The sequence below is a fragment of the Vulpes vulpes genome, chromosome 1 (assembly GCF_048418805.1).
Source record: "Vulpes vulpes isolate BD-2025 chromosome 1, VulVul3, whole genome shotgun sequence".
Lineage (NCBI taxonomy): Eukaryota > Metazoa > Chordata > Mammalia > Carnivora > Canidae > Vulpes > Vulpes vulpes.
The window spans coordinates 163,167,969-163,180,604 of NC_132780.1; the positions used below are offsets into that span (position 1 = coordinate 163,167,969).

The window sequence follows — 12,636 nt, forward strand, 5'->3', positions numbered from 1 at the left end:
CAAATCCTGGGAAGCTAAAATGAATTTAATAAATATTCCCTTTTTTCCACTGACTCATTATTTTTGTTGTTGCTGTAACCTACTTATCCTATTAAGTAATAACTTCAACTCATTTATATATATTTTACAGTTATGTAATTTGACTTGTTTTTACAGTTCTTATTTACAGTTTATTAATAATGGTGTTCCAAGACAGTTTACTTATATCCAATAATAGATGCAGCTTTGGAACCTAAAAATTTTAGCTATCTCATAACTCTGGTTGGGTATTGTTAAGCTATTAAGACCATTTTATTATCTCCTTTTAATTTTGTTTACTCATAATATTGCCAACAAAATTATTAATTTAAATGTTACTTTTAATTTTAGAGGTTCCTTTTAAATGTTGAAAAGATACAATTAATCTTATTAATAATAATGCTGTTATTTTAAGTCTTAGCACCTCCTCCCTTTGAAAGTCTATTTGTTATCTGATGATCATTTCAGGTATTTTTTTATTGTCCTGCTCACTGTATAGATAGTACAAGTTAATGTCTAATATACTTTTCTAGAATATTATAAACTAACTTCATGCTTAAGATTCATATTCATTCCTTTTTCTTTTGCATACTGATCCCAACCAATCTTCCTAGTTTTTTATTCATTCTTGGATAATTCAGAGAGGTTTTGAAAATTTATCGGGCTTCATAAGAAAGTAGTATAATATTATATATATATAATCCCCAAACCATGTATATATGTATATCTCCAAACAATATATGTATTGCATCAAATGTACATACATATATATGACATCAAATATATATATGTATATATACATATGCATATGTATATATATTGCATCAAAGTAATAGTTTTGGTCTTAATGACTTAAAATGAAGGAAGAATGCTTATCTATTAAAACTCAGAAGGATGAGAGCCAACTCTTTCTTGTCAGGAGACACCTCAACTTTAAGCCTATAGGAACTATTTTACTTGACATGTGCATCATGTCTGTTTCACTCACACATTTTAAATTATATCGTTACTGTTATTACTTTTTCTTGTCATATAAGACATAGCTCCACTCCTTTCAAGCGGGGTTCCCTTCTAAACACCCAAGCATACCTGGCCAAAATATCACTAAAGCCTATAAATGAATTATCAGGGAATGTGGATCTCTGCCATTGATGTACTTTATGACTTACTGAGCATATACTGAGTGCTATGCAAACACAAACACACATCTTTTTTGTTTTTCATCACTAGTCATTAGTTTCATCAGAAATTTACTAAATTCTCACCCTGTCATTTCAGATCAGATACTATGTATAAAGCTAAATAGTCTTAACAGAAGAAAGAGATCAATTTTGGATAGTTTTGTCTGTGCATTCTCAATCATTTAGACAAGAAATGCTGCAAATCAGGAGCTGCCCTCTTAGGGAGAATGACTATGTCAGCATATATTTTTAAATGATGTATTTACTATGTATCATTCCAATATCTGTGTCTTAAGATTGTGATGAGTTTCTACTAATATTATGTGAAAAGATGTTTAAAACTTTAAATAAATAAAAGAAAAAATTAAATTACTCCTAATTTTACCACCCACATACAGTTAAGCCTTAATATACATATACAATATATTTTATATCAATAAGTATTCTTCTATCTATACATTATAACAATAATTGGAGACTATGTCAGTGTATAGGTGTGCTGCAATTTATTTCAATAACTATTTATTAGCAGACACTGAAGTTGTCCCAATTTATCCAAGTTATTAGCCATGGTATATATAAAACACTCTTCTTTTTCCTCTGTATGCTGCAGTTTTTTTTCCTTCTAAATTGAGGTTAACATGCTATACTTCGGCATTTCAGATTACAAATAAATAACAATCTAGTCTTATCTATCTAAAAGAATACTTCTAATGAAGTTGTCTCACCCCCTTCATATTATGAAGTTTCTTAACATGAAGAGTTGCATAAAATACTTAAAAATTGGTTCACAAGATTTCTCCAAGTGGTATTTGAGTACCAAGTGGGTGTAATATAAGAGTTTAAGAACCAATGTAGAACAGTTGAAATTAATTCTCATATACAATTCAGGCATTGTCAAAAGCTTGTTTCAGGTGATTTCTAATTGTTAAAGCTGTATTTCTTTTGAGTACTAATATTAAAAGAATATTGCTTCTTCCACTTACTAATCTCACCAAATACTCTTTCAACTAAGTATTTTGGGTCATCACTTTATATCTTATTCTAATACCACTTGGAGAAATCCTGTGAACCCATTTTTAAGTATTTTGCTATGTCCTAAAGTTAAGAACCTTCATAATGTGAAAGGGACAGGAATCTCCATTAGAACTATCCTTGGAGATACATTAGATTAGATTATTATTTATTTGTAATCACTAAACACAGCACATTAACCCCAATTGAAGAAGAGGGAAGAGAAAAAGCACCATACAGCGGAAGCATAAGAGTGTTCTATAGAGCATTGTTAATCATTTGGAAAATTTGGTGACAACTTAAGTGTTTTAACAATCAGAAATCACCCAAAAGGAAGCTTCACACAACACCTGAATTGAATGTGAAAATGAATTTCAACTTTCTACTATGCTTTTTTAGCTCTTACACTACACCCACTTGGTACTAATTATAATTTTTGCCATGTTTCAATTTATCTTTGAATCTGTGGTGTGTAATGCCATAGTCATAGAGCACACACGCACACTTGCAAGATCATTTGCATCACTGATATTGTGAATGCAAATAAGAAATTCCTGAAAAGGCAAGTTCCGCTCTGCCAAAACTATCACTCTTATAAAAAAAAAAAGAGAGAGAGAGAGAAAAGGAAAAGATAAAGAGAAGTGTTGAAACACTGAATGAAAAATTTTAATGAAAACAATTTCAGAAAATTTTATTATAATTTATATGTACATTTAAAAGGGAAATTGTATTAAACATATAAAAGTTAAAGTATTCATAATATAATCAAAACTTAATAACCTCTGTGTTGTGTATTTTGATATATAACACTCATGTTATGTACATATACTTTTGCTTTTCCAGCTTTTTCCCCTATATAACAATATCATTAATCTTTTAATATATTATTAAATAATCTTTTATAAGAGCATTTACCAAAAAGGTAGACATGATAATTCATGCTGAAAAAAAATCAGTAGGTTTTGTCATTAAACAAGTCTGGGAAGCTTTTCAAAGACATCAAAGTAATTCAGTGGTAAATGGCAAATAGTGCTGAAACCACTAGATATCCATATATGCAAATAAAATAAACAGATTTTTTTACTCCATACCATATACAAAAGTGAACTCAAAATGAATCAAAGACCTAAATGTAAAAGCTAAAATGAAGAAACTATTAGAAAAAAACATAGGAGAAAATATTTGTGACTTTTTTATTAGACATAGAATTCTTGGAATGGATTCCAAAGCATGAAACAGAACAGAAAAAAAAAAGATAAATTGGATTTCATCAAAATTAAAACTTCTGCTCTTTGAAAGAAACTTAAAAATGACCCCAAACCATAGACTTAGAGAAAAAAATGTAAAATGCATTTCTAATAACATATGTGTACCAAAAAAAAATAATAAGATGGTAAACAACTTCACGTAATGGGCAAAATATTTGAAAGAACATTTTACCAAAGAAGATAAATGGTAAATGAGTACATGAAAAGATGTAAAAAAAAAAAAATTGTAGCTGTAGTTGTCAGTTTGGAATATAAATCCAAACTATGATGATAGAATCATCATACTCACTAGAATCCCCCAAATTTAGAAGATATGCAATAACAAGTGTGGTCAAAGATTCTCATGCATTGTTGTTAGAAATGTAAAATGCCAAGTCACTTTGGAAAGCAGTTTGGCAACTTCTTATTAGATTAACACATATGTAATATATTACCCAGCAATCAAACACCTAGATATTTATCCAAAAGAAATATAAACTCATGTCCTCACAAAGACCTATATGCAAATTCATAGTTGTTCTATTTGTAATAGCCAAAATATGGAATAACTCAAATGTCCATGAACTGGTGAGTGAATAAACAAATTGTCACACACACACACACACACACACACACACACAAACACACACACACAGGAATACTATTCAGCAATAAAAAGGAACTACTGATATACATAATAACATGGATAAATCTCAAAGCCATTACGCTGAGTAAAAGAAGCCAGATTCAAAAAGCTATATTGTATAGGATTCTATTTATACAAAATTCTAGAAAAAGACAACAATAGTAATTGGTAGGGTAGTAATTGGTAGGTTGGTAGGGTTTGGGGGAGAAACAGGGGATTGACCACAAAGGCACCTGCGGGTACTTGTAGAGTTTATGATACTGTTCTGTCTTGTCAAAATGCATCACGCTGAATTATATTGTATTAAGCTGTATTTCAACCTGACTTTTTAAAAAATTTTTTAGAGAAAAGGAGGGAAGGGCGGAGGGAGAAGGAGAGAGAGATTCTTAAGCAGGCTCCATAGCCAGTATAGAGCCCAATACAGGGCTCCATCTCACAACCTTGAGATGAGCTGAAATCAAGAGTTGATGCTTAACTGACTGAGCCACTCAAGTGCCCCAATAAACTTAACTTTTAGAAGGGGAAAAAAATGACTGAGGAGCTCTTGCTCCCTCTTGGAGATTCACAGAGCATATCATAACTTAAAAACTCTAAGATCTGAGGAAAATAATTTCTAATTAACTCTAAAAGCCTGGGAAATCCATAATATTTTATCACAAGCATTTTAAATAGCTTAATTGCTATTATAACATTGCCATTAAAAAACTAAAATGCTATTTTATCAAAACAGATTCAAATAGATTAGTAAAAATTTAAAGTTTTTGCTGTATATTGACAAATGTCTTCAGAAAGGCTGTCCAAATTTCACATTTATGAGAATGACTATTCCAAATGCCCCTGCCTGGGGCATTTTATGTTGTTTAAACTTTTTTCAGCTTTATAGGTAAAAAGTTTGTACAGTTTATTGTTGTTGTTATTTTAATTTCCATCTCCTTTCTACTAGTGAATATGAATATTTTCCAGAAGTTGATTGGCCATTTACAATGCTTCTGTTTTGAATTTTCTATACACATTCTTTGTTCTTTTTCTTCCACTTGGCTCTTTATATTATTTACTGATTTTTAAGATCAAAATAAGATAAAAATCCTTTAATTTTAAACAATTTCAATTTTGATATTTTAAAAATATTCATTTTTAATGTTTGAATAATAGAAATTTTCCTTTACTGCATATATCCTTGGAATCATTTTAAAGACATGATTTTATTTAAAAAAAAACAATATCATGCTAATGTGGAATCAAAATGAAATATTTTGTTTCACAGGTAAGTGATTTAGTAATTGAGCCCTGGTAGTGACTGATCAATAGAGGTCATGTGTCTCTTTTGAACTCTCTATAAGTTGTTGAACTCCAGGGAGCAGCTTGGGTGGATATTAACCTTGGTTTCAGGTTCTATGTTTACATAACCATCAGGTCTATTTGGAAGTGCTGCCTGATGCTGCTTGTCCACCTTTGTGAGTGTGTGAGTCAGGATATGGGTTGGAGAATGATATAGGATGCTACAGTCAATAGTTCTAGAAGAGTTTGAAGGTACAGAGAAGAAGGACAGCTGATGAACTAAAATTCCTAAGAATTCTAGAAAGAATAAACAAGAATATTTGAAAGATTAGCCTTTATTATAAGGATTATTAGCTACTGAGGCTAGAGGGAAAAATGGGAACAGAGATAGATACATTTACAAACAGGATAGAAAGACTTTGAGAGGAATCCTACCCAAAGGGCACTATTATGTTTATTATTTTTAGCCAGGCTATTTGCTGTAAATTGGGGTCTGGAGACAGGTGGCAAATGAATGCTTTAGAAAATTCAGACTGAAAACTGAAATTTTAGATTTTGTTTTTGCAAACATGGAATTCTGGGAGAACCTATTTTTCTTTTGTAGAATATTTGCCTTGAATTTTTGTTTCAGTCCAATAGATCTTAAAAACAGATATTTTAGGCCATTTAAATTAAACAATTTCTGCTATTGATATTTATATTTTCCTGTTCTTTAACTGTAAGCTATAACTGTTCTGCTATTATCTGTAACTTGAGTCTTTGCAAGAAATAGATAATTAAAAAACTACTTTAGAAATGCCTGGGTGGCTCAGTGGTTGAGCATCTGCCTTTGGCTCAGGGTATGATCCTGGGGTCTGAAATCGAGTCCCACATCAGGCTCCTTGTGGGGAGCTTGCTTCTCTCTCTGCCTATGTCTCTGCCTCTCTCTCTCTCTCTTTGTGTGTCTCATGAATAAATAAATAAAATCTTTAAAAAAACCTATTTTAGATTTAGGGAATAAATTTTAAAGTTATATGACTCCGAAAAATAAATACTATTTATTGTATGAATTACTCAAATACCTCTGTTCATTATAGAAGATTACGATATGCAGTTACAAAAAAAAATCTGTTTTTATACAGCTAGCAATAATATGCTTTATAATTTGAAGTGACCTATGTAAAGAAGCAGTCAATATTTTTTAAAGCAACTCCAGGTTTCTCGTTTTAGCTGCTTATTGCTTTTTTGTGCGACCCTGAGCACTGCAGAGATTGATTTTCTGTTTGTGCTCCCGTCTGCAGTTTTGAGATTCTTTGAATAAGCTCATCAGCCTTAACTACCTACTAGAGCTTTATTTCTCTGAAGCAGCATTGTGACACTCAAGGATTCCAAATTAAATCTAAATGCAAACCATGGAATTTTCAGTTGCACAATGTTTTTGAAGTCCTGGTAGACAGATACTATAGAGGAGGGACTCTGTGATGGAGTAATTCTGGAAATAATAATCATGTGAGAAGTTGCTGGGCTACCTTATTTTAATTTCCAGTGACCAGACTTCAGCAGTTTTTCGGCCTGAATTAAGTGTCTTCTAATCCCAAATTTAGAGAGCTGAACATAATATATTGAAAGACAGGAGGCTAATGAGACAAGCAAGCAAAAAACAGCTTTCAAAAACTTTATATGCCAGGATGTGAGCTTTAGAAACTAGTTTATAGCTATTCTGACCTAGCTGGTAATGTACTAAAGAATAAACTTGAAAAGGTACACAGTTGATCCAAATTCTCCTTCAATAAAATTTACACTAAACTTCTAAAAGAAACAAGTGAGTATTAATTACACTATTGTATAGGTGGCTTTTAATATCATCTCCTAATCAGGAAGTCTTTGTTAAATTTCTGTTCTTTATGTGTGATCTGTCTAAAAAATCGGTTTGCTGGTACTTGGAACTATTAGACAAAATCTTTCCATTTATTGGCCAGTTAGCTTTTATTTATTTCCCATTTCCATATTCAAAGTTAGCAAGCAAGTAGTGGTAGATTCAAATACATTATTACTATTGGCAAAACAACTTATTCATTCAATAACTGTGAGTGCTTGGCACTTTTCTAGGTATTTGGGATACAGACAGAATAAAACAAAAATCCCTCCTTCATGGAGCTTATATTCTACTGGGGAGAAACAGAAAATAAACAAGCAAATTGTATGTTATATTAGAAGATAATAAATGTCAAGGAAAGGAGAAATGGGACCAGAAGTGACATAGGGGAAGATGTTTTTGTGTATTCAAATAGGATAGTTGGAGCAAGGCCCATGAGAAAGTGACATTTGAACAAGGACTTGAAAGGGATGTGTGAGCGAGCCAAACATATACAGGGAAGATTTGTGGCAGCTGAAATGGAAGTGCAAATCCCTGAGGCCACTGTATTTCCAGTGTATTCTAAGAACAAGGGGCCAATGTGTCTGGAGAGGAGGAGAGTGGTAAGAGATAAGGCCAGAATGATAATAGGGTTTGTAGCTGTACTTCTAACAGTGGATGTGGAAAACTATACCTGACATTGCCAACTTCAAAAATGGTTATGGAATCATGCATAAGCACACTGACTGCCATTTGTAAAATTAGAGTTCTTCTTTCCTTCATGGAAAGGGTGGCCTGTTTTTCAGCAATAAAATTAGAATGTTGAAGGTAGAAAAATATATTTTAGAAAATAACAGAGAAATCATACTATAAAAATATAAAATTACTTAGAAATCTTGATCTGCATCTTTGCCATTTATATTTAATACAGTGGCCTTAATTTACTATAGACTTATACTCATCCTGGTTTGCTTGAGTTGTTCTCATACTTTGCTCAGTGCCTCAGAGGCAAAGTCAGTTCTTGAAAGCAGAATAGACCGATACATTCCAATGGATGTTAGCCAGTAAATGTACTGTGGATATCCTAAAGTGGCAGTTGTCAATGAAATGAGGGCGGTTCTAACAGGCACATTTTGATTCTTGGTTGCAGTTTCTCAGCAGCATCCAGAGGATACATGGGTGATATATCTGCCTGAAAGAAAAATATCAGAACTACCTCAGTTCTGCCTACTTTTACAAAAGAACAATGCTCTTGATTATGATACCTTTATCACTGCACAGTGTGCCTCCTATGACAGCCATGGTTCACAGGTACTAGGAGGGCCTCCAAGACATTATTCAGAGAGCACTGCATGGCACTTCCCATTTCTACCTTCTAAGCTGCCAGTTATTTCAGCCTTCTGCTTGGCTGAAAGGGTCTGGAGAGAACATGATAAAGCCACCTCAAATCTTAAAATAGAAACTTCATTAAGTTTCTGTTTCAGAATATTTTCTTTTCAAATACTAGTTTTAAGAGTCAATTTTGTGGTGCTAAAAAAAGAAGTAAAATTAAAAAAAGACATGCTGAGGAGAAAAAAATGTATTTGTATTATGGTACCAGTGGTATAAATTCTAGTTTCAGAAACTAGGAAGATAGAAAGGAGAAATGAAATCTTTCAGGTATGGGTTATATTTCTCTAATTTAAAATGTTCTTTTAAAAATTAAGTTTGCCCTCTTTATAATAGGGTGCAATGCAGAGTTAGACTTATGAGAACTTCTCAGCTTGAAGGGAAAAGTTAAAATCTATATTTCTGAAATATCACTGTTACATTGCTTAAATGAAATTATAATCCTTTTTTGGATATTGTTTGAATCAAAGGAGTTTGAAAGAAAGAAAGAGAAGAGAAGAGAAGAGAAGAGAAGAGAAGAGAAGAGAAGAGAAGAGAAGAGAAGAGAAGAGAAAAGAAATTATCTGTCTTTATCTTGGCCTTGAACATAACCTGAATTGTTCTCTCAGGACTTGTCTTATGACCCTCTTGAGTTTGGGGAAGATTGGCCATTAAACTTCCACCTACCACCGTTTGGTTAAAATAACGCATGTGTTAAGACACCTCAAATCTGTGATGATTTATACACAGTGGTGAAAATATATGCATGTTCCTAGGTATAGTAATGTTTTAAGTAGGAATGGTGGACAAAGGGGCACAAAATAAATCCTAAGAATAGCTATATGCTGTCTTATAACAACTATTTTGGCTCATGGTGTAAGAATCTAGAGTTCAGTTCAGAGTAGTCCAGGCATGCAGTGAAGATTGAGGAGGACAAAGTACCTGAGAGCAATATCATGGGCGAACACCTAGAGCCTAGTATGTGGGATCTAGAATGGGGATAAGCCATTGAGGAAGCAAGAGTATCCGAATCCTGGCAGTGAGGCCCAAGTAAAGGACATCAAAACCAAGAAACTGCTATCTTGCCCTGGAGGAATTTTTTTGTAATGTGTTTACTGATAAGAGTTTAGAGCCTATAATCTTGGATCTCACTTCTGACAATTTGGCAGTGAAAGCAGAGGACTGAGAACTTTTTTTTTTTTTAATTTTGAAAATTTTCTATTACAGAAGAGTCTACCAATTGCCATTGTAGTTGATATAGTCTAGTTCATCTCATTGTAGTTATAAGGCCAAGTTCAATAGCAGCAAGACAGTGAGCATTCTAATAACATTTAGTGTAATGTCAGGAAGTCGGAAAGTGGGAGGGATAAATGTCACTGTTACCTAAAGCAGCAAAGAAAGAATAGTCCCCAAGATTGGTTAGGTGTGTGTAATGCTGAGGGACAAGGGAAGGTCAGCAAACAGCATAAGGGAAAACATACTCTTGCCTCATCCCCAAACCCTAAAAAGACCTTGGGTATAATTTTTTTTTTTTTTTTTTTTTTTTTTTTTTGCAGACATATGATCTCTGTTTGAGTAGGAATAGGAAAGATAATGTAGGGAAAAGAATAAGTGCAGTAACATTCCTTAGTGCTCCCATTATTAATTTTTACTATCTAATCTAATACATCTGTATTTTTTCCAGAGAAACCACATATTTAATATCATAGCTACAAGCTTATATCTATTCACATAATAAGTAAACATATATTACTCATGTGACAACTACCTTGTTGATTTGAGCCAAGGTGCATTTTTCAGCATCAGGGTAAAGAATTCATGCTGACGGCCTACTCAAGAGACATTAAAGAGAGTCCAATGACTACTTCTGAAAACTTAGAAAATCGCTTAGAGGAAAAATGACTCTTTAAGAGACTAAAAGGTTAAATAGTGGTAAGGAGCTTAGAAACTTCCCAAGGTTTTGCAAAGGGACAGATCCTGAGCATAGTTTTGCATGGTGTGATTTGACTATGTCAGAAATTGCAATATCTAATTTAAAAAAAAACTGTTTTGATTGAGAAATCTCAACTCATGAGGAATAGGCATCAAACTCTTTCTCTTGAAGTAAAAACTGCCTCCTTGAGGCTCAGGGAGGTTCTCTTTCCTGCTATGAATCCATCTCAAAGCCATCTTGATCCAATTCTGTCACTTTTTAGTCACTTTCATTTAATAAGAATAAACTGGTGTTAGGAGTGAGATTATCTATCCAACCTAAGGGCATGAGGTATGGTCTGTCCTCACACACTTGCCACCTTCTCTGCTCTGACTTTCAGTGCTGGGACTTGGAGGTGGGAGAGGGAAAAGACAATCATCAGGTGGCCTCCAGGATGTGTCCCATCTCCCTCGGTAGCTGTCACTACTCTGATGCACTGACCAGCCCTGGCTTCAGACTGTGGGGAGGATGTCCAAATGCCTGCCTTCTCATGAAGCTTTTGTGGGAACCTGCATGTATTTAGTATTCCAGTATGGGGCATCCAGGAAAGACTCTTTTCCTCCTCAAAGAAAGAAGCCTCCTACTTCCTGAAGAGAACGTCTTAAGTTTAATCAGGTTCAGGAACCAGAGCTCTCCCTACAAAAGTTTCTTTCAGAATTTAGCTTGAAACCTAACCAGCTTAGCATAGGTCTAGTTTCTCTGTCTAAATTGTTTTCAATGCCTTCATTCCTCAGCCTGAGCAGAGACTCTGAAGACTCTACTTCTCGGGCAGCCTGGGTGGCTCAGCGGTTTAGTGCCGCCTGTAGCCCAGGGCATGATCCTGGAGACAGGGGATCGAGTCTCACGTCAGGCTCCCTGCATGGAGGCTGCTTCTCCCTCTGCCTGTGTCTCTGCCTCTCTCTCTCTCTCTCTCTCTCTCTCTCTCTCTCGATTAAATAAACAAAACCTTTAAAAAAATAAAGACTCTACTTCTCTTCCTCCATGGCTCCCACATACATAATTATAACTGGTTCACATGGAAATCTTTGTACCACAGTCTCCTCTGAAATGATATGCCAGATTTCATATCTATGTTGTCTTTCTTTCTGTGTTTATGAAATTTCTAAGGAAAAAATAACCCAGAGGATCAATAGACTCTTGCTTTTGTGACTTAATGTCTTATAAGTCACCCAACTAGCCCATTTCTCGTAGTAATTTGTCACTTTGCAGGCGCAGATTTGGATCAAGAATAGGAGTCAATATTAAAATGAGTATGGGAAACTTGCCATCTACCTAGAGTCTTCTTAGCATCTCACTAAAAATTTATGAATTTATCTCATAAAGGCATGTGTAATTATTCTCCTAAAGTGAGGTACATTTCATTCCTTTGTGAAGAACAGTCCTAGAAATCAAGCAAACTCCAATATCTGGTGTTGGAAGAGAAAAGAACATGAAGAGGTTTAAGAGGATAATGCTTCTGAACCAGAAAATAAATTCAGATTTGCAAAAACTTAGAGTAGGAAATCAGATCTCACAATGGTTAATATATTGACATGAATAAGTTTACCATATTTTCTAAATGCAGTGAAGCATGAGTAATTATGAAAACTAGCCTCCAAAGTTTCTTTTCTGCATAATGTAATTGAGAAACATATAAGAATTGGAGAATTCACAGAGGTCTTGAGATGTGTCTTTGTGATTGTTAAGGAGCTACTTTTGTTTCTTTTTAAAATGAATAACAGTTGCCATATAATGAGCATCTGCCACATGCAGGGCACACTCCTAGATACTCTTTATATATTATTATATTTAGTTTTCACAAAAAGTACATGAAGGAAGTGCTAACTATGTTTTAAAGATGAAAAATTGAGAGTGGAGGGAGGGAATTATCTTGTCCAAAATCACACAGATTGTGTTTCCATGAGTAGCCCAATGTCATTTTCAAAAGTACTGAAAGGAATGCTCCCTGCATTGTTATGGAAAATTGAAACAGTTGCTGTGATTTTTCTCCTCCAAACTAGCAAGACAGGTGACTTTTTTCCTTTCATATTTCGACTTTAGAAAATGAATGAATCTTTTGCCTATAAGCTTAATTCCAT

At 33.8% G+C, this 12,636-nt stretch overlaps 1 protein-coding gene across 49 annotated transcripts in view; it reads left to right on the forward strand.

Annotated features, from left to right (window-relative positions):
* Positions 1–12,636, forward strand: part of RIMS1 (regulating synaptic membrane exocytosis 1) — a 471,964-nt gene that overhangs the window by 146,563 nt on the left and 312,765 nt on the right. The gene's annotated exons all lie outside the window — the stretch shown is intronic.